General features: G+C 46.6%; 1 protein-coding gene across 1 annotated transcript in view; it reads left to right on the forward strand.

Annotated features, from left to right (window-relative positions):
• Nucleotides 1-21,120, forward strand: part of LOC130111565 (protogenin A-like) — a 60,319-nt gene that overhangs the window by 9,321 nt on the left and 29,878 nt on the right. The window lies entirely within an intron of this gene.

Consider the following 21,120-nt stretch of genomic DNA (forward strand, 5'->3'; position numbering starts at 1 on the left):
ACAAAGGCCTCTAAATGCGGGTCGTGTGCGCTGAAGCGGGGGCAGCAGCTGAGGGAGGCAGAAACAAGGCTCGGCCCGGCACTAACAGAAATACACAAACACTGCCACAGGTCCGAGGTCCTCCGTCAGACGTCACAGCTGTGTTCAGATACTTAACTGGGCGCCGTAAATGTTTCCCCCCCTGCCACCAGAATGGACCGAGCGAGGGAGCGAGGGAGCGAGGGAGGGAGCGGTGCACCCGCTTTAAAGTCCGAGCTGAGGAGGTGAGAAGGGCTGCTGCTGCTGGACTTTACTGGTTTGTTTTAAAATGGCACTTAGAGCCGTTTGAGGGTCTATCTGGAAGCTCGTAAAATTTGCACATACCTGAGAAATGCTCAGCTGAGGGGCACAAAGGTAGAGAGGCGGGGGGTTGTTGAGATCAGTGATCAGCACACACACACACACACACACACACACACACACACACACACACACACACACACACACACACACACACACACACACACACACCCAGCTGGGAAGGGTTGTGTCCTCCTCCCCCGGCCGGCCCTGCGGTGAGCCTCTAGAAGGCCAAACTTTATTGCGCTGAAACAGAAGCGGGGAGCTCCGCTCGGCGTTTTCTGCTTCACTTCTCCGCCGAAAGAACGGCAAAGCTTTTCGGCCTGACCCCTTTTTGTCCACTTTGGCCCCCGAGTGCCCCCTGCAGAAAAAAGGGGGACAAGGGGGGGCAGGTGGGGTTGTTTGTCCAGATATCAGTGGACTGGACAGCTGGACCTTTTCACCAGCGCCAGGCCCATTATGGAAATGGTACAAGTCACATCAGACCCGGCGAGTTGCCTTTACGTTTGATCCAAGGTGGAAAGACACGGAGTCGTCGTGGCGTTTACTCACGTGTACTTTAGTGGCGTCGTGGTTTAAACAAAACCTTGATGTGGAATTGATGAAGAGGTTTTACTGTGTTGTGATGAAGGCTATGACAAGGATTTACTGTATTGTGATGAAGACTACGGTTAGGTGTTACTGTATTGTGATGAAGACTACGATGAGGTGTTACTGTGTTGTGATGAAGACTACGATGAGGTGTTACTGTGTTGTGACGAAGACTACGATGAGGTGTTACTGTGTTGTGACGAAGACTACGATGAGGTGTTACTGTGTTGTGGCGAAGACTACGATGAGGTGTTACTGTGTTGTGACGAAGACTACGATGAGGTGTTACTGTATTGTGATGAAGACTACGATGAGGTGTTACTGTGTTGTGGCGAAGACTACGATGAGGTGTTACTGTGTTGTGACGAAGACTACGATGAGGTGTTACTGTGTTGTGATGAAGACTACGATGAGGTGTTACTGTATTGTGATGAAGACTACGATGAGGTGTTACTGTGTTGTGGCGAAGACTACGATGAGGTGTTACTGTGTTGTGACGAAGACTACGATGAGGTGTTACTGTGTTGTGACGAAGACTACGATGACGTGTTACTGTGTTGTGGCGAAGACTACGATGAGGTGTTACTGTGTTGTGACGAAGACTACGATGAGGTGTTACTGTGTTGTGACGAAGACTACGGTGAGGTGTTACTGTGTTGTGACGAAGACTACGATGAGGTGTTACTGTATTGTGACGAAGACTACGATGAGGTGTTACTGTGTTGTGACGAAGACTACGATGAGGTGTTACTGTATTGTGATGAAGACTACGATGAGGTGTTACTGTGTTGTGGCGAAGACTACGATGAGGTGTTACTGTGTTGTGATGAAGACTACGATGAGGTGTTACTGTGTTGTGACGAAGACTACGAGGAGGTGTTACTGTGTTGTGACGAAGACTACGATGAGGTGTTACTGTATTGTGACGAAGACTACGGTGAGGTGTTACTGTGTTGTGACGAAGACTACGATGAGGTGTTACTGTGTTGTGACGAAGACTACGATGAGGTGTTACTGTGTTGTGGCGAAGACTACGATGAGGTGTTACTGTGTTGTGACGAAGACTACGATGAGGTGTTACTGTGTTGTGATGAAGACTACGATGAGGTGTCACTGTGTTGTGACGAAGACTATGATGAGGTGTTACTGTGTTGTGACGAAGACTACGATGAGGTGTTAATGTATTGTGATGAAGACTACGATGAGGTGTTACTGTATTGTGATGAAGACTACGATGAGGTATTACTGTATTGTGATGAAGACTACGACGAGGTGTTACTGTGTTGTGACGAAGACTACGATGAGGTGTTACTGTGTTGTGACGAAGACTACGATGAGGTGTTACTGTGTTGTGACGAAGACTACGATGAGGTGTTACTGTATTGTGATGAAGACTACGGTGAGGTGTTACTGTATTGTGATGAAGACTACGATGAGGTGTTACTGTGTTGTGACGAAGACTACGGTGAGGTGTTACTGTATTGTGACGAAGACTACGATGAGGCGTTACTGTATTGTGATGAAGACTACGATGAGGTGTTACTGTATTGTGAAGAAGACTACGATGAGGTGTTACTGTGTTGTGACGAAGACTACGGTGAGGTGTTACTGTATTGTGATGAAGACTACGGTGAGGTGTTACTGTATTGTGATGAAGACTACGGTGAGGTGCTACTGTATTGTGATGAAGACTACGGTGAGGTGTTACTGTGTTGTGACGAAGACTACGGTGAGGTGTTACTGTATTGTGATGAAGACTACGGTGAGGTGTTACTGTATTGTGATGAAGACTACGATGAGGTGTTACTGTGTTGTGATGAAGACTACGATGAGGTGTTACTGTATTGTGACGAAGACTACGGTGAGGTGTTACTGTGTTGTGATGAAGACTACGATGAGGTGTTACTGTATTGTGACGAAGACTACGGTGAGGTGTTACTGTGTTGTGATGAAGACTACGGTGAGGTGTTACTGTGTTGTGACGAAGACTACGATGAGGTGTTACTGTGTTGTGACGAAGACTACGATGAGGTGTTACTGTATTGTGACGAAGACTACGATGAGGTGTTACTGTGTTGTGATGAAGACTACGATGAGGTGTTACTGTGGGCCCTCACCTCCCATGTATTTGGTCCCTCAGTGTGAGGACCGACGGTTCAGCATGCGGGGACCTTTTGGACCTCCTGCTCCGAGCCGGTCTTCTCACCTCCGGTCCTGTCAGATGTAGTAGCCCACCGTGTGTTTCAGACACCAGGATGAAGGTTAGGAAACCAAAGGGATGCAGATGGATTTATGTCTGTTTCTATTTCCGGGTTTTGGGGGTGACAGATGATGGTACTGTATGGTGGAGGTGTGGAGGTTGAGTCCTGGTCGTTAGGAAGGGGTTCAGGTTTGATGAATAAACATTTACCACATGCAGCTTCGTCATGTGACTTAAATCAATGTGTACTCCTCAGATTGGGGGGTGGGGGGGGGGCCTGGTCTTGTCCTGCCTCCATGTCGTTTCTCGTCCATCAGGTACCATCTGTGAGTCGTGGTTTATTTGAGGGTCTTCTGGATCCTTCAGTCTATCCGGCCGTAGAAATTCAAACTATCAGCGCTCTGCTGTCATTGTAGATGTTTCATGGGTTTTGGGGGTCCCCCCCCCCTTTTTTTTTTCTCCCCAAATGTACTTGGCCAATTACCCCACTCTTCCAAGCTGTCCCGGTCGCTGCTCCACCCCCTCCGCTGACTACCGCATGCCTCCTCCCATACATGTGGAGTCACCAGCCACTTCTTTTCACCTGACAGTGAGGAGTTTCACCAGGGGGGACGTAACCCATTGGAGGATCACGCTATCCCCCCCCCCCAGTTCCCCCTCCCCCCCCCCGGAACAGGCGCCCCGACCGAGCAGAGGCAGCAGAAGTGAGGCTGGTTTTAAGCCACGACTCCTCGATCCAGTAAAGTCTGGACTGTTTTGAGTCAGAAGCCCATGTTCAGCATTGCGTCCCGGTGAAATGTGGCGGGTTCCACGGTTTTCGAGGTGTTGCACGTTAGTTGGCGGTTAAAATGAGGTTGAGGTGAAGGGCTTTCTAATCTGCTGTGTGCATTTCTGTGGAGAAAGAAGAGAAACGATGATGTCGTGATTTCTGTGCAGACAGGAGCCAGTGTGCCAGTAGTAGTTCAGTGTCTATGGCAGTATTCCTGCTGTGATACGAGGCTTTCTTTCAGAGGAAAATGTGGGTCCAGAATATCAGCTTCAAAATGAACTTTGGAGGAGGGAGTCCAGGATTTACCTCAGAACGGCCCTTTAGAGTCTTACTTTCTCTCTTCTGGTCTTCGGAAGGGGGCCCGCTGACCTAATAACGTGAACTCCCACATCTTTCCCTTTGTTAATGACAGTATCAAGGTTTTATTTCCACTTTCCATCCCGGTGACACAAATCACCTTCAAGGATTTTTTTTTTTGGACGCCACTTGGCTCCGGGTTGCCAAGGAATCCGTCCCAACTCGCCGGTGACTCGACACAATTCAGACTCCACAATGGGTAAACGAGCAAACTCGGCACAGTTAGAGACTCGTGAGAAGGAATGGGGAAAGAAAAAAAAAACCCCTCCGCTGAAATGACCGCGGCCCTGGAATCTTGTTTTTCTCCTCCGCCGGACACAAAAGGTTTCCATGGTTTTCTCTGGCGGCGGTTCTAGAGGTCAAAGGTTCCTCTAAACTGTTCAATAGGTGGTTGGCTGTGGGTCGGGGCATGGGACTTAAATCTTCCCCCCTACAATAACCACAGACATTCTTATCCTTCTTATCAGTGAGTTGAGTCCCCTCCCCCGGTGTCTGATTTACACTTTATGTTCCTTTGTGACACTCAGACTTTCATTTCTCCCATCCCATCGGTTGTTTTTTCTTCACGGTAACAAAGCATGCCACCGTCATTAAGGTGCCGGTGTCACACTAAAATCTGTTACCCGTCAAATTATGTGACACTGCCCTTAAAACATGCTGTCCCCCCACCCCGGTCCCCACCACCAGATGCTGACCCTAATCTTAACCATACCAAACCCACGTCTAAAAGTAATCATCCTAAACTTAGCCTCATCTAACTGTTGTACCCTGGCTGCAGATAGTGAGTTTTTAATAGCGGGGGTCACATAATCTGATGGGGTCTCATTTTGCTGTAACACCAGATTCACCTCATGGCACTCCATCTCCCATCATCTGATCGAGAGATAAGGTGCAATGAAAGCACTACTGTCTCGAGTGAATGGAGGGTTGGTGCTGAATGATTGGCAAACTTTGTGGTGAAATAAGAGACTGGAGGAGGGGACCCCCCTCCCCCACCCCAACTCTACCCCACCCCACCCCCACCCAGAGGTCAGGCCGCTCATGGGAATGCTCCTTTGTTTGGCCGGACCAGTGGACACTCGAGTGTCCTGGAGTCTGTGGAGCGGCTGTAGATCCGCCAGCCGGCCGGTGATTGATTTTGTTTGGGGGGGGGGGGTTCAGCTTCACATTCTTCCTCCTGGTTATCAGGCAGGGCCTCCTCTTTCTTTCTTTTTTTTCTTCTTCTTCTTTTTTTCCATGTGGAGTTAAAGTAGAGTGGTCATTCAACATGGTGAAGGGCTCACCAATCCGCCTCTTTGGGCTGTTTTTCCACGTGTGGCATTTCTGCGGTGTCTCTTTATGTATGTGCACCTGTTAATAAAGATACCACCTGAATATTATTCCTCTACCATATTTAGGACTGGGTGATAGTGACAGAAGGAAATTTCTTTTTTTTTTTGACTGAATAAAGTGGGAAAAAAGTAGAAATGTGGGATTGAAACATTAATCTTTCTACTAAACACGGTGAGCACGGATATGTTTGGTGTGTGAATTCTGCTTAACTTTTATCAGTTTGATGCTCTGTCTCTCTTGCACCTTGTTATTGATATTGATAATGTGGCGATATTTAGTGGATGACTATTGGTGCTTTCATAAGATATTTTACACAGCAGAAGATGCTGATAAAAGATCATTAGTAATGTGGATATGATGACCGAGCAGGTACAGAGACATTCATTGTTCATTTCACTAAAACAGTCGAATAAGTTCAGAAAATAGTATCACTTTACTGTAATGCAGCCTTTAAGACCAGGGAATGACAACATTTAAGTTATATCACCATATTACTAGAACCACAATCCCACAACACATCTAGTCTCAGCTCAGCGTACAATGGTAAATGGACTGCATTGGTCAGTGCTTTTCTAGTCTACCAGCCACTCAAAGTGTTTGATAATCTATGCCTCACATTCACCCATACACTGATGACAGAGGCTGCCATGCAAGGCGCCAACCTGCTCATCAGGAGCAGTTAGGAGTTCAGTGTCTTGCTCAAGGACACATCGACATGCTCTCTGCAGGAGCCACGGCTCGAACCAGCAATCTTCCGATTACTAGACAACCTGCTCTACCTCCTGAGCCATGCTGCCCCTATATCTACCTTATATCCAGATACTGACCAGCTCTATTCTATAAAGGGGGTATGCATACTGAGAATCTCTACGTGTCCTGGAAAACCTGGAAAGTTATAGACTAGCCTTCCAGCCCTTGAAAACACCTGGAAAATGATAAAACTGATCAAATGTCATGGAAAGTTCCTTGCGTTCTCAGGAATTTGGGAATTTCGTTTATAAACTCTTGTTTTTGATGCTAGAATTGCATATTTCTGGTGTAACTTTTAGCTGTGATTTCATGCGTTCGTGTGCTGAGCTGTGACATTAATTTGAAGCCTGGGCGGTTTGTCAAGTGACACAGTCCAGTTAGACACTGTTGAGACTTCCACTGATACTGAATATATGATCTTCTGGCAGCAACACTTGGCATGGATATATGAGCTAGGGTCATGGGAAACTATTTTCTAAAGAGTAACAACAACAACTTAAATTTATATAGTGCCTTTCAAGGGACCCAAGGACACTTTACACATGGTGGAGCAGACAAAACAAATAATATAAGAACAGAAAATAAAAATAGCAAATATTGCCAGGGATGATAGAAGTGACACCAAAGGCCTTAGTGAATGAGGAGTTTTCATGAGTTTTTTAATAATGTCCAAAGAAGCAGTGTTGCGGATCTCTGCCGGGAGAAAGTTCCAAATGGTGGGGGCTGCCACACTGAAGGCTCTGTCCCCAACAGTCTGCAGGCTGGTGTGGGAGATGGAAAGCAGACCCGTGTCTGCAGACCGCAGATTCCGGGACGGAATATAGGAGGTGGAGGAGTTCTGATAGGTACTGGGGGGCAAGGGCATGGAGGGATTTGTAGGTGAGGAGGATTTTGTAGGAAATGCGGGACTTGACCAGGAGCCAGTGAAAGTGGATGAGGATGGGGTGATTTGCTGCCAGTGCTTGGTGTGGCTGAGAACCCTGGCAGCTGAGTTCTGCACATACTGAAGCCTGACCAGGGCTTTGCTGGGTACCTCGGACAGGACTCCATTCTAATAATCCAGACGAGAGGTGATGAAGGTATGGATGAGGGTCATTGTCACGGAGTTTGAGAGTTATGGCCCGAGCCTGGAGATGTTTTTGAGCTGAAAGAAAGCTGAGTTAGTGATAAATTTGATGTGTGACTGGAATGAGAGAGTGGAGTCCAGAATGACCCACAGTTTGCAGACTTCTGGGGATGGGCAGATAGAGCAGCCATCTGCATCAAGAAGATTTCCAACCGCCACAACCATGACCTGTCTTATTGCTATTTAGCTTAAGTAGATATGAATGAATGAATGAATGATTTATTTCGGTCATACATTTGTGTTCACATGTGACAGACAGAAAAAAGAAAACCATCATTGTACATATCTACATCAGTCCATTTCACACAACAAAATTAAATCAATCAATGACCGAAAAAGGAATATGATGACATCCAGATTTTCATTCTGTGCAGGCAGTTGACAAGGGGTTGTGTGGGAGCTGAGTGGATGGTTTAGTGCTGAGATACAGCTGTGTGTCATCAGCATAGCGGTGGAAGCTTAAACCATGGTGGTGGAAGATCTGACCAAGGGGAGCATGTAGATAGTAAAGAGGAGGGGTCCAAGCATAGAGCCTTGGGGGACGCCTTGGTTGACGTCCTGGTTAACACTTGGACGCCTTCGTGATAAACATAGTCACACAGGCATATATATGAGTAAAGTATTGCACGTATCTCTTAATGACCCATGAATATTGCACATGACCCAAGATAACCTGAGGCCAAAGATTGAGCCGGTAAAAAACATTTATTGTTTTGCCCAAAGGCAGGCTGGATGAGAGCACCGGAGGCTCAGTGGGAGAATTTTATGGTTCCACCATTGCTGCTCGAAACAGTGAGAGAATATAAATTTATTTTGACATCAAGTGAATAAAAGGCCACCAAAACAAAAGAGCTAAACTTTTGTTTTGGTGGCCTTTTATTCACTTTTTTGAAGTGATTGAGGTGAAAAGTGGATTGTTATCTCTGCCAGGTGGTAGCCTGGAGAGGATTGTGTGTGTGTGTGTGTGTGTGTGTGTGTGTGTGTGTGTGTGTGTGTGTGTGTAGCTATCCTTGTGTGGACCAAATGTCCTCATTAGGATAGCAAAACCTGACAGCACCTACCTTGTGCGGACATTTCAGAGATTCTCACAAGGAAAAGGGTCTATTTTAGGGGTAGGACTTGGTTTTAGCATTACGGTTACAGTTAGGGTTAGGGTAAGGTTAGGGTAAGGGTTAGGGTTAGGTGTTTAGTTTGCGTGGTTAAGGTTAGGGTTAAGGGCTAGGAAATTAATGTAGTCAATGAGGGGTCCTCATAAGGATAGTGAAACCAGACTGTGTGCGTGTGTGTGTGTGTGTGTGTGTGTGTGTGTGTGTGTGTGGCTAATCTCGCAAACTACTGGACCAATCAGCCTAAATTCTTTTCTGCACAGATGTGACAGTATGACGAAGAACCTCTCATGGTTGCGGTCATTCAAAACCTTCAAAAAACGCTTGTTCTCATTGTCGCTGCTTCCTCTCTTCATTCACTCTCTAGCTCGCTCGACCAACGCTGCTTTCTGTCCCTGCCCAATCTGAGTCAACCGTACGCATGCACGACTCCCATCTATGGCTGAGCCAGATCGGGCAGCGATAGTGTCAAAACCAAGACATTGTGTATCCCGGTATGAGTTTGAAAGTAAACGAGAAGTTGGTTGTATTTCCCAGGTCAGCAAATCATCACTGCTGAGCTCAGCAGAACTGGAGTATACAATTTCAAGAGTAGGATTAATTATAATTACACGGGGAAATCATCTCATTAGCTACAATAAATCATTTCCCATGGCTGAGCGATGTTTTCTTAACGTCGAATGAGAGTCGATAAGCAGGGCAGCCGTTCGTCTTGATTCCTTTTATATCATGAAAACCGCAACGGTTAAACACACTGGAAGTCTTTTAATAAGGGCTTTGAAATTACGATACCCTGGTCTCTGTCATTTCATGTCAGACATGGTCGCTTTCGTGCAAGGGTCCGCCAAGGAGGCTGGGCAGCCACAGACTCACAGGCAAAATTGTTTTATGAGGCAGGGCATAGTAACAACCCCCCCCCCCCGCCCCATACTTCCCATTCAATTGACTTAGGCACCGTGCAAAAGTCTTATAATGGCAGGAAAAACACTGGTGTTTCTGTCCGTGTGTGCATGTATTTCCCTTCTCCAGGTAGGCCAAAAAAAAAAAAGGATTTGTCGCTAAGGTAGAGCACCGGAGAAGGGGAGATACCTACGCCCGGTGGAGATCTCCACCCTACTGAGTGCTCTCCTCTAGTCTGAGATGAAATGAGGGAGCAGGTCGTTTTCTGACACTCCACCGGTGATTCGGAGGGCAGATTTTTGGTGAATTTTTGGTTCAATGTAAAAATGGTGGATTCTCAGAGGTGAACGCACTCCTGCACCCACACTGTGAATGTACCAACCCACGACAGCTGTTTGCCTTCCAATCTGGTCTTGGATAAGCCATCTTGGCAGATGTGACCGCCGTCAGTCCTGTTTAAAGTAGTCCCGCTTGACAATGTGAGCAACAGAAACTGCATCAACTGGAAGCGCCTAAAAATCCCCCGACCAGTTTTGGTTCAGTGTACTGCAAATGTTGAAGGGATTCTAAAATATAGAGTCGCGGATGCACATCGTGAGTTTGTTCAAAGATGTGAGTGGACGTATTTCTCAGTCGGGCCACAACGCGTCTCGGGGAGGTTTTTGTTGATCATGGTTTGATAAAGGAGGCCATCGTTAAACCGGATGTGTAAGTTACAGTGCGGTGCGTCCTTTAAGTGGGGTTCAATTTCATTGGAGAGAAGAAACAAACAAACAAAGGAAAAGCCTTCCGAGGAACTGTCCTCTGGCTGAGTAACCGGAGGGGGAGAGAGGTCTCGACTAACTCCTGACCTTTCCGTGGGAACCTTTGTCCAGGCGTGACCCATCCGCCGACCTCGGCTCGCCCATCTGCCGCTGCTCTGCTCACACCCCGTGATCTCAGCCGGCGACGGCGACGCTGACTCGATGCCACTTTTCTCAGTTTCATTTTAATTTGTTTTATTTTCATTTTCCAGTCCTGTCTGGGCCGCGTCAGTATTGTGGCCCATCTCGTGTCGGAGGTCTTGTGTCACGTGAAACTCAGAGATGTTGTCACGTTGTGACACAGGATTTTGTCGTCTAAACTGAAGATAACGAGAGTCTTACCCAAAATAAGGTGTGAAATATTCGAATATTCGAATATTTGAACACTAGTTTCGGTTCAACGTTAACACTTTATGTTCCCAAACACTCCGGTGTGATGAAGCACAGTTGGATTCTTGCTGTTTTTGCATACGTAAGCAGATATTGCGATACGTATCGATACCGTGTAAAATTCACTATGATTGTCATGATGATCAAATTTTCCATATCGTGCAGGACCCGACAGGTTTTAAACCATAAAAATCACTGAAATCATAAAAAAAAAAACCCCAAAAGTCTCGATGGAAAGCGTCGATTTGTCTCGGTTGACTTGAGAGAAAGCAGTGGCGCCGTCTCCTCCCATTTGGAGGTGGCTCTTAGTGATTGACGGGAGTTTTGGGGGGGTGGGGGGGGTGGGCAGCAGTATGGTCACACAAGACCAAGGCTGAGTGGTGTGTTGGCCTGGGATTTGTGGTGGTCAGAGGTCAGAGGTGAGGCTGCTGGGAGGGAGGGGCAGATGGTCAGGCCCTCTCTCATTTGGAATGCATGGGCTGAGGAATGCGGCCCTCATTAGATACGAGCTGGCTAAAACAGTCCAGTAAACAATGTAGGTTAAGTGAGATTTTCCTTTTTCTTCGCCGCTTCAAAAGCACCACCGCACGTCGCCGACCGTACGCGTATCCCGGTGGACGGGAGGAGAAAATAAAATATCGACTCCCTGTCAAGGGAAACACGCGGGGAGAAAATGAAAATCACTTTTGTTGAATTGGAAGGTAAATCAAATGGGTGTCTCAGCTAAGTCGTGAAACAGAAGGTGGACGGCCAACATAACGACTCCTTCGCCTCCAGCTGTGTCGCTTCATCGGGATTCACTCCGAGCGACGTGCGGTGGATCTGTTGTTTACCACTGGTTTTGATATTTCCAGCTGTTGCTTGCACCAGGAAGCGGCGGCCATGCCGGGCCCGGGGCCCCTCGGCGTGGTGAACTAAACTAAAGGTGCTCGTGCAGATAAAAGATGTGTTGGTCCGCCTCTGTTCTCTCATAAAGGAACATAAGACGTGAAACCAGAACGAGTCAAAGCGGGAGGTCGATCCGCTGTCATGTGAACGCTTTTGGCTTACCCCAGCAGCTATAGATCTTCAACCTGGTCTTAGTGGTTTATCAATAATCATTAATGTCACCGCCGTTTGTCAGTCCAGCGTCAGAAATCAAGGAAGCGTCCTCCACCCGTATCACTTTGGTACACCGACGGCAGGTTTTTAGGAGGAATTGTTTGCTCTTCGGGTCGGAGGTTGGCGGCGGAGGAGCAGGGCCCCGTGACGACGACAGGGGAGGCCCTAATGGCACCAAACTAATTCAATTAAAAAGGTCCCTGCCAGAATATCCTTTATTTCGAGTTAGGGATGAATTCTCTGGGCCCTGTGATGGCCTGTTTAGTCTATCTCTGCCTACTCACGTTAGAACTGGACAATAACTCCCAAAAAGACATGTATGTTAGGGTTGATCCCGCTGTCAGTGCCCCTGACCGAGGTGACAGGAAGAAATAAGTGGAGTTGGTCCCCGGGTGCTGCACGGCGGCTCCTCGCTACACAGCTAGGATGGCTTGCGTGCAGAGAGTACATTTCATTTGTATGTACACTACCGTTCAAAAGTTTGGGATCACCCAAACAATTTTGTGTTTTCCATGAAAAGTCACACTTATTCACCACCATATGTTGTGAAATGAATAGAAAATAGAGTCAAGACATTGACAAGGTTAGAAATAATGATTTGTATTTGAAATAAGATTTTTTTTACATCAAACTTTGCTTTCGTCAAAGAATCCTCCATTTGCAGCAATTACAGCATTGCAGACCTTTGGCATTCTAGCTGTTAATTTGTTGAGGTAATCTGGAGAAATTGCACCCCACGCTTCCAGAAGCAGCTCCCACAAGTTGGATTGGTTGGATGGGCACTTCTTTGAGCAGATTGAGTTTCTGGAGCATCACATTTGTGGGGTCAATTAAACGCTCAAAATGGCCAGAAAAAGAGAACTTTCATCTGAAACTCGACAGTCTATTCTTGTTCTTAGAAATGAAGGCTATTCCATGCGAGAAATTTCTAAGAAATTGAAGATTTCCTACACCGGTGTGTACTACTCCCTTCAGAGGACAGCACAAACAGGCTCTAACCAGAGTAGAAAAAGAAGTGGGAGGCCGCGTTGCACAACTGAGCAAGAAGATAAGTACATTAGAGTCTCTAGTTTGAGAAACAGACGCCTCACAGGTCCCCAACTGGCATCTTCATTAAATAGTACCTGTTAGAGCCTGTTTGTGCTGTCCTCTGAAGGGAGTAGTACACACCGGTGTAGGAAATCTTCAATTTCTTAGCAATTTCTCGCATGGAATAGCCTTCATTTCTAAGAACAAGAATAGACTGTCGAGTTTCAGATGAAAGTTCTCTTTTTCTGGCCATTTTGAGCGTTTAATTGACCCCACAAATGTGATGCTCCAGAAACTCAATCTGCTCAAAGAAGTGCCCATCCAACCAATCCAACTTGTGGGAGCTGCTTCTGGAAGCGTGGGGTGCAATTTCTCCAGATTACCTCAACAAATTAACAGCTAGAATGCCAAAGGTCTGCAATGCTGTAATTGCTGCAAATGGAGGATTCTTTGACGAAAGCAAAGTTTGATGTAAAAAAAATCTTATTTCAAATACAAATCATTATTTCTAACCTTGTCAATGTCTTGACTCTATTTTCTATTCATTTCACAACATATGGTGGTGAATAAGTGTGACTTTTCATGGAAAACACGAAATTGTTTGGGTGATCCCAAACTTTTGAACGGTAGTGTATGTATGTATAGATGACAAATGAAGTGTATTCTAGTATTCTATCCTGTCATCGTTCGTCATCCTCCTGTGGTATTGCATGAGGATGAAATTCAGGCATTGTCATAATTTTCCATCTAACTTAATGATACATTTCAATACTTTATTGCCATATTAGCAGGGCTGAATGGGATTTGTTTATGCAGCTCACTTAGAATAGAACGAGAGAGCGAAACGTCAGCACATTTAACATTTAACATGCATAAAACACAACAACAGATAAGACATTTGCAAAAAAGACATTCCTGAGATTGAATTAAAGCAGCATTAAACAACTCTGAACAAAACGTGGGTGAAGTGCTTTCGGCAGCAGTATTGCGTTTAACTCTACTAAATGGTTTCATGATAATGAGAATTTAATCGTTTAGATATCTCATAAAATGAAGTGTGAAATATTTGAGGGAGTATTATTTGAAAAGGAGTTTTGGTTGGATATTATACTTTACATTACCAAACAGTCCAGTGGGATGAACCTCACTGGATTCTTACATGGTGTTTTGTGCATACGTACGCAGAAACTGTAATATGTAACATCTATCTATCTATCTATCTATCTATCTATCTATCTATCTATCTATCTATCTATCTATCTATCTATCTATCTATCTATCTATCTATCTATCTATCTATCTATCTATCTATCTATGTCTGTCTGTCTATCTTTGTCTGCCTTTCTGTCTATCTATCTATCTATCTATCTATCTATCTATCTATCTATCTATCTATCTATCTATCTATCTATCTGTCTGTCTGTCTGTCTGTCTGTCTGTCTGTCTGTCTGTCTGTCTGTCTGTCTGTCTGTCTGTCTGTCTATCTATCTATCTATCTATCTATCTATCTATCTATCTGTCTGTCTGTCTGTCTGTCTGTCTGTCTGTCTGTCTGTCTGTCTGTCTGTCTGTCTGTCTGTCTGTCTATCTATCTATCTATCTATCTATCTATCTATCTATCTATCTATCTATCTAGTTATCTGTCTGTCTGTCTATAGTGTAAATTCACTCTGATTTTAATAATACTTTTTTTTAGGTAGGAGGGGGCCTTTTTATGCAGGGCTTTGTGAGTGAGGAGAAGGACTTTGAATTGGATCCGTTGTGGGACAGGGAGCCAGTGGAGGTTCTGGGGGACAGGGGTGATGGGGTCACGGGAGCGGTAGTGGGTGAGCAGGCGAGCAGCAGAGTTCTGGATGTGCTGGAGTTTGTTTAGGACTTTGGACGATGAGCCGTAGAGAATGCTGTTGCAGTAGTCAATTCTGGATGTGATGAAGGCACGGACCAAGGTTTCAGCAGCAGAGAAGGAGAGTGATGGGTGGAGAAGAGCTATGTCTTTTAGGTGGAAAAGGCACTTCTGGGGATTTGAGGGACATGCTGTTCAAAGAAGAGGTTGCTGTCAAAAACGATTCCCCCTCTGTGCACCACCATTGTCTGTTACAGTGGTGGTGCACAGAGCCCATGTGTCCAAAGTCAAACTATCCCATCTGTACCCAGATGTTGTGAGTCCCATCTGTGACAAATGTAAGGGGGTGAGGCTTCCCTTATCCACATGTTCTGGGCGTGTCCTAGACTTAAAAATTCTGGGACGATGTCCTCCAAACCTTATCCCTAACCCTCAGTTTCAAACTAGGACCTAACCCTCTGGTCGCCCTGTTTGGCACCACTGGCAAGGATGACGTACACCTGACCCCGTCCAAACGCCACATATTGTCCTCCGCTTCTCTATTGGCCAGGCGTGCAATATTGCTGGGGTGGAAGGGTGCTGCCTCGCCCACCCACGCTCAGTGGCTGAGCGATATTATGGCCCGTTTAAACCTCGAAAAGATCCACCACTCGGTCTGTAACTCCAAGGACAAGTTCCAAAAGGTGTGGGGACTTTTCCGGGGAATACTTTAAGAATCTCCAGCCAAACCCCCCCCCCCCCAGTCTTCTATTAAGTGACTTACCTATTTTTCTTTCTTTTCTAAATCCTCTAGACCCTCTTACATAGCGCATCCCGGCTTGTAGATGGTGGGGGTGGGGGTGGGGGGGGTGATTCAGAGGTTGGGGATGTGTGGGGAAGGAGACAGAGTGGAGGGATTTGGGATGATGATCATGTCAGATTTATTGCAATTTAGTTTGAGGAAGTTGTCTTGCACCCACGATTTGATGTCAGTGAGGCAGTTGGTCCAGCCGGAGTAAGTTGTCGTGGTGATGGATTTAGTGGTGATGTAGAGCCGGGTGCCATCGGCGCAGCAGTGGAAGTGGAGACCACGATGACGTATGATGTTACCAAGGGGGGGAGCATGTAAAGGATGAATTACTGTCAGGATAACAATGATCTTCCGTGTTAACTAGCGTCCATATCAGGTTAGAATAAGGGAAGAGATCCGCGCTAGTTTGGTTCACATTCAGGTCTGGATGAACGTGGTGCCTCCCGCTGTCCAAGGACCACAACACCCGACAGCACAATTTACATTCAGTCATCCATCATGGAGTTGATAGACGCCGCTGTGCTTTCATGGCAGCCGAGGGACTTCCTGTGGACCTTTCTCGAAAGCAGAGCCTCACCCGGGGTGGTTGCGGTTTTTTTTCTTTCTCTTTCTCTTTTTAGTTGAGCTTTGTGTGGAAAACAGAGGAAAGTTGTTGGCGAAACCCCAACATGGACTCTGTGTGACATTTGACAGGGAGACAGGAATTTGAGATAGTCTTCCTCAGACACTTTCCTTTCACCGGCAGGTCCAAACGCCTTGACAGCCAGTTCAATATATAGACGGCGAAGGGGTTTGGAGTCGTACGTCAGCAGTTTCTGTTGGACGGACGGGGTTTGAGCTTTCCTCTCAGGGCTAACCTCATGTTCACTCTCTGTTTGGTCTTTTCTCATTAGCTTCGCTGTGATTTCCACATCTCCCATCCTGAAGGTGAGGAAAGATGGATGCGATTGTTGTTTGCATTACGGGTCAATATACTTCATCCGTCAGGTCACTGGTCCCTGTATATGTTCCTGGACCGGTTTTGGACCATAAAGATATTTTAATATCTTTAAGTTGTTGGCAGTCTTTCCTGGTACTTCAATGCCGGGTGTTAAGGGTCTGTTGGATATGTGCACGGAGGTCAAAGGTTGAGCTGTTGTGTTTACCTGTTACTTCAGAGCTGATAGTTTCAAGCTAAAAACAACCGGTGACTACGTCCCCTCCACATGAACCCTTAAGGGGAACCACGTCCTCCCCAGGAAGTTTGCATCAGTTAACATCTTTTTCACTTCCTGTAGTTATTTTCATTTCACTTTCTGGTTAAATAAGAGTTTGTATATCTGATTTTTTTTTTCTTTTTCACTGTTGTTACTTCATCCAAGCAAAAATATGCTGTCCTGGGTCCTGTATGGGATCAGGGCAACTTGTGTACCATTATCATAATTGTAGGTTATTTTCTACTCATAGTGTTTTTAATTAAGTTTTTTTTATTGTTTTCTTCACATTTCACAAAAGGTGACTAGTGTCTTTAACGGAGGCTGGTATGAAGAGAATGAATACAATTGATTTATCTTAACACCGTTATTGACCTGAAGCCTCTGTGGTGTCTAGGGTAGAGCCGGGGGAGGAAGGCGGCGGATGAACGACCTTAGTGACTTTCAGGAGTTTTACCGCTGCGGGGAACCGCTATGACACGGACATTTTCTGAAACCCAAACCACAAAAAGTATTAGCTGAGCTCATGTTATCCAGCCTGTTGTTTTTAGAAGTCAATTTCATATTAATGAGATTAATTGTAATATGAATCAGAGCCAATGTTATTCATTTGGAGGTCACATGACTCATTAGTGAGAGAGGAGTGTTCAGGTAAATGTTTAGTGTCTCCCTTCATTTCTGTCTCCCAGGTCATGGGTTTCATTTATAATGTTCAGAAACTGTTAGTGCCTCTATCCTGTCACCATTGTTTTAATAGACTGAACTGTTGCTGTTTTTTTTGGGGGGGGGGGGTTCTCCCCAATTGTATTTGGCCAATTACCTCAATCTTCCGAGCCATCCACCCCCTCTGCCGATCCAGGGAGGGCTGCAGACTACCACATGCCTCCTCCCATACATGTGGAGTCGCCAGCCGCTTCTTTTCACCTGACAGTGAGGAGTTTCACCAGGGGGACGTAGCACGTGGGAGGATCACGCTATTCCCCCCCCCCCCAGTTCCCCCTCCCTCCTGAACAGGCGCCCCAACTGACCAGAGGAGGCGCTAGTGCAGCGACCAGGACACACACCCACATCCAGCCTCCCGCCCGCAGACACGGCCAATTGTGTCTGTAGGGACGCCCGACCAAACCGGAGGTAACACGGGGATTCGAACCGGCGCTCCCCATGTTGGTAGGCAATGGAATAGACCGCTACGCTACCCGGACGCCCCCACTGTTGCTGTTCCAGTGAAATGTATTTTAGTGTCAATGTTCTTTGTTTGGTTTTTAGAGTATTATTTTATCAAAGACCAGGTACGTTGTTTTATATATACTCTGTTATATTTGTTGGTTTCATTTAGACTTTGAATCTGTCCCAGAGAGGTTCTCATCCCCCGCGGTCCGCCCAGCTCTGGAAAATCAGACGTCTGAGCAATCAAAAGCATCTGATTTATGGAGAACCTGGTGGTTGCAGGTTTTCTGTCTGTCGGGTCATATTCAGAAACACAGCATCTCGTTCCACAGCTAAGGCCCATCAACAGAAAAACCACTGTTTGGCTCCATTACAATGACTGAGGAATAAATCCTGTAACCTTGGTTTGGTTTGAGCAGGTACAATAGTGAAGGCACTTTGTTTTGTATGATGTGGGCTTTTACACATCAGTGCGCTTTCTTCGTATCTTAATATCTTTAAGCAAATGCATAACTCCAATGTGGCACCGAGAAGAAGGTGACAGAAGGTAAATTGATTTGTTGACAAATGAACAAAGTTGTCAAAGTTTACAGTAAGGAATTTGTTGCTTCTCAAAAGGAATCTTGGCCGCTGTTCTGAGTTTGGTGTTTCTTGAGATCATGTTTCAGTCATAGTGGCAATCTCAAAGATTTCCACTGTCTGAAAGATTACCATCTTTCACTAGTTGACTCATCTCATCTCATCTCATCTCATCATCAGCCGCTTCTCCGGGGTCAGGTCGCGGTGGCAGCAAGCTAAGTCGGGCACTCCAGACATCTCTCTCCCCAGCAACGCCCTCCAGCTTCTCCTAGGAGATTCCAAGGCATTCCCAGGCCAGAGACATGTAGTCCCTCCAGTGAGTTCTGGGTCTACCCCGGGGTCTCTTCCCAGTTGGATGTTCCTGGAAAACCTCCAAAGGAAGACGCCCAGGAGGCATCCTAATCAGATGCCCAAACCACCTCAACTGGCTCCTTTCGATGCAAAGGAGCAGCGGCTCTACTCCGATCTCCCTCCAGATGTCCGAGCTCCTCACCCTATCTCTAAGGCTGAGCCCAGACACCCTACGGAGGAAAGTCATTTGAGCCACTTGTATCCGTGATGTCACCCTTTTGGTCACTACCCAAAGCTCATGACCATAGGTGAGGGTTGGAACAAAGACTAACTGGTAAATTGAGAGCTTTGTCTTCCGGCTCAGCTCCCTCTTCACCACAACGGTCCGGTACAACGTCCGCATCACTGCTGATGCTGCACCAATCCACCTGTCAATCTCTGTTAACCTCCACCCCACCCCCACTCGTGAACAAGACCCCGAGATACTTGAACTCCTTCACTTGAGGCAACAAGTCATCCCCAACCCGGAGGGAGCAATCCACCATTTTCCGGTAGAGAACCATGGTCTCAGACTTGGAGGTGCTGACTCTCATCCCGGCCATTTCACCCTCAGCTACAAACCGCCCCAGCCCGTGCTGGAGGTCGTGTTCTGATGAAGCCAACAAAACCACATCACCTGCGAAGAGCAGAGATGCAATTCTGAGGTTCCCAAAATGGACACACTCCTCACCTTGGCTGCGCCTTGAGATCCTGTCCATGAATATCACAAACAGAATCGGAGACAAGGGACAACCTTGGTGGAGTCCGACACCAATGCGGACACAGCTCTCACTTTGGCTATACAAGCAGCGGATGGCTTGTCGCAACTGCCCCGGTACCCCATACTCCCGCAGTACCCCCCACAGACTGCCCCGGGTTACACGGTCGCAAGCCTTCTCCAAGTCCACAAAACACGTGTAGACTGGCTGGTCAAACGCCCATGCCTCCCTCAGCACTTCCGCGAGGGTAAAGAGTTGGTCCGCATTGTTCCTCCTGGATCCGAGGTTCAACAATGGGTCGGCGCCTCCTTTCCAGCACCCTCGAGTAGACTTTCCCAGTGAGGCTGAGCAACGCGACGACCCGATAATTGGAGCCCACCCTCCGATTCCTCATGCTTTCTGGTTGGTCCACGACAGAGGAAGTTCCGCCTTATTCTCTCTGCTGAACCAATCACTGCTGGCCGAGGTAAAACACGTCAGTGGCTGTCGAGGGTCACGTGCGCAGCGTGAGTTCGTTTCGCGGGAAGCGTTGCGACGGCAGCCTGGGTTTGGAACTACAAAGCTTCCGGAAGCAACGGCTCTCGCGAATTAAAAGGGAAGTAAATGATTATTGTATCATCCTAGTTTCTCTCCCCGTTAAAGTTTTTTTTTTAGGGAGCTGTTCCTCATCAGATGGGAGGGTGTAAGGCCAGGGTGTTGTGTTGCTGTAAAACCCCCGAGGCACATGTTAATTGGTGATAATGGGCTATGCAAATACAACTGACTTGACTGTTGCCATAGTCGGTGATGAATATTAACCAAACGGACATCGGTGGACAGGAACAAGTTTGAGAGGATGTCTTTAAACCTGAAGCTACACAGCGGGCAAACATACTTCCTTTATGGTGGGTTTCTGCAGGATAGAACTTAGGAATTGTAATCGGGCGATGCTGATCTAGGCCATTACTTCTACCAACTCAACAGTGTAGGATCGTTAGTTTGGGCACGGTGGCGCAGTGGTTAGCGCGGTCGCCTCCCAGCAAGAAGGTTGCGGGTTCGAGTCCCGGGGTAGTCCAACCTTGGGGGTCGTCCTCTGTGGGGAGTCTGCATGTTCTCCCCGTGTCTGTGTGGGTTTCCTCCCACAGTCCAAAGACATGTAGGTCACCTCTGTACTAAATTGTCCCATTGTCCCTAGGTGTGTGTGTGTGTGTGTGTGTGTGTGTGTGTGTGTGTGTGTGTGTGTGTGTGTGTGTGATGGCCTGGTGGCCTGTCCAGGTTGTCTCCCCGCCTGCCACCCAGTAACTGCTGGGATAGGCTGCAGGATAAGCAGTTCAGATGATGGATGGATGAGATAAGTGAGAGAGAATCTGGGTTTTTTTCCCCCACCAATAAAGAAATACAGGCTTCCATGTGCCCAAAATGCAGTAAATCGAGTTATTTTCATTGTATTTATGCCATGTTACTCATGGCTTTTGGTATCAGATTTAAGTCCCGAGTAAAATCTCCAATACCGATACTCCATCTTAGCCGGGTGTCGACCCGATATCTGATATTAGTGTTGCTATCGGTGCGTCTCTAAAGGAAATCATCTGTGGGTTTGATATATCGATTGTAATTATGCATTTGGTAGTTTAATAAAATGCCTTTCATCCTGAAGTCTCGATAAACCGAAGTGTAGCACTATGACCTAAGTAAATGTAAAGTAAACAGGAAATTCTTAGTTAGGA

This window comes from Lampris incognitus, chromosome 4, assembly GCF_029633865.1.
Source record: "Lampris incognitus isolate fLamInc1 chromosome 4, fLamInc1.hap2, whole genome shotgun sequence".
NCBI lineage: Eukaryota > Metazoa > Chordata > Actinopteri > Lampriformes > Lampridae > Lampris > Lampris incognitus.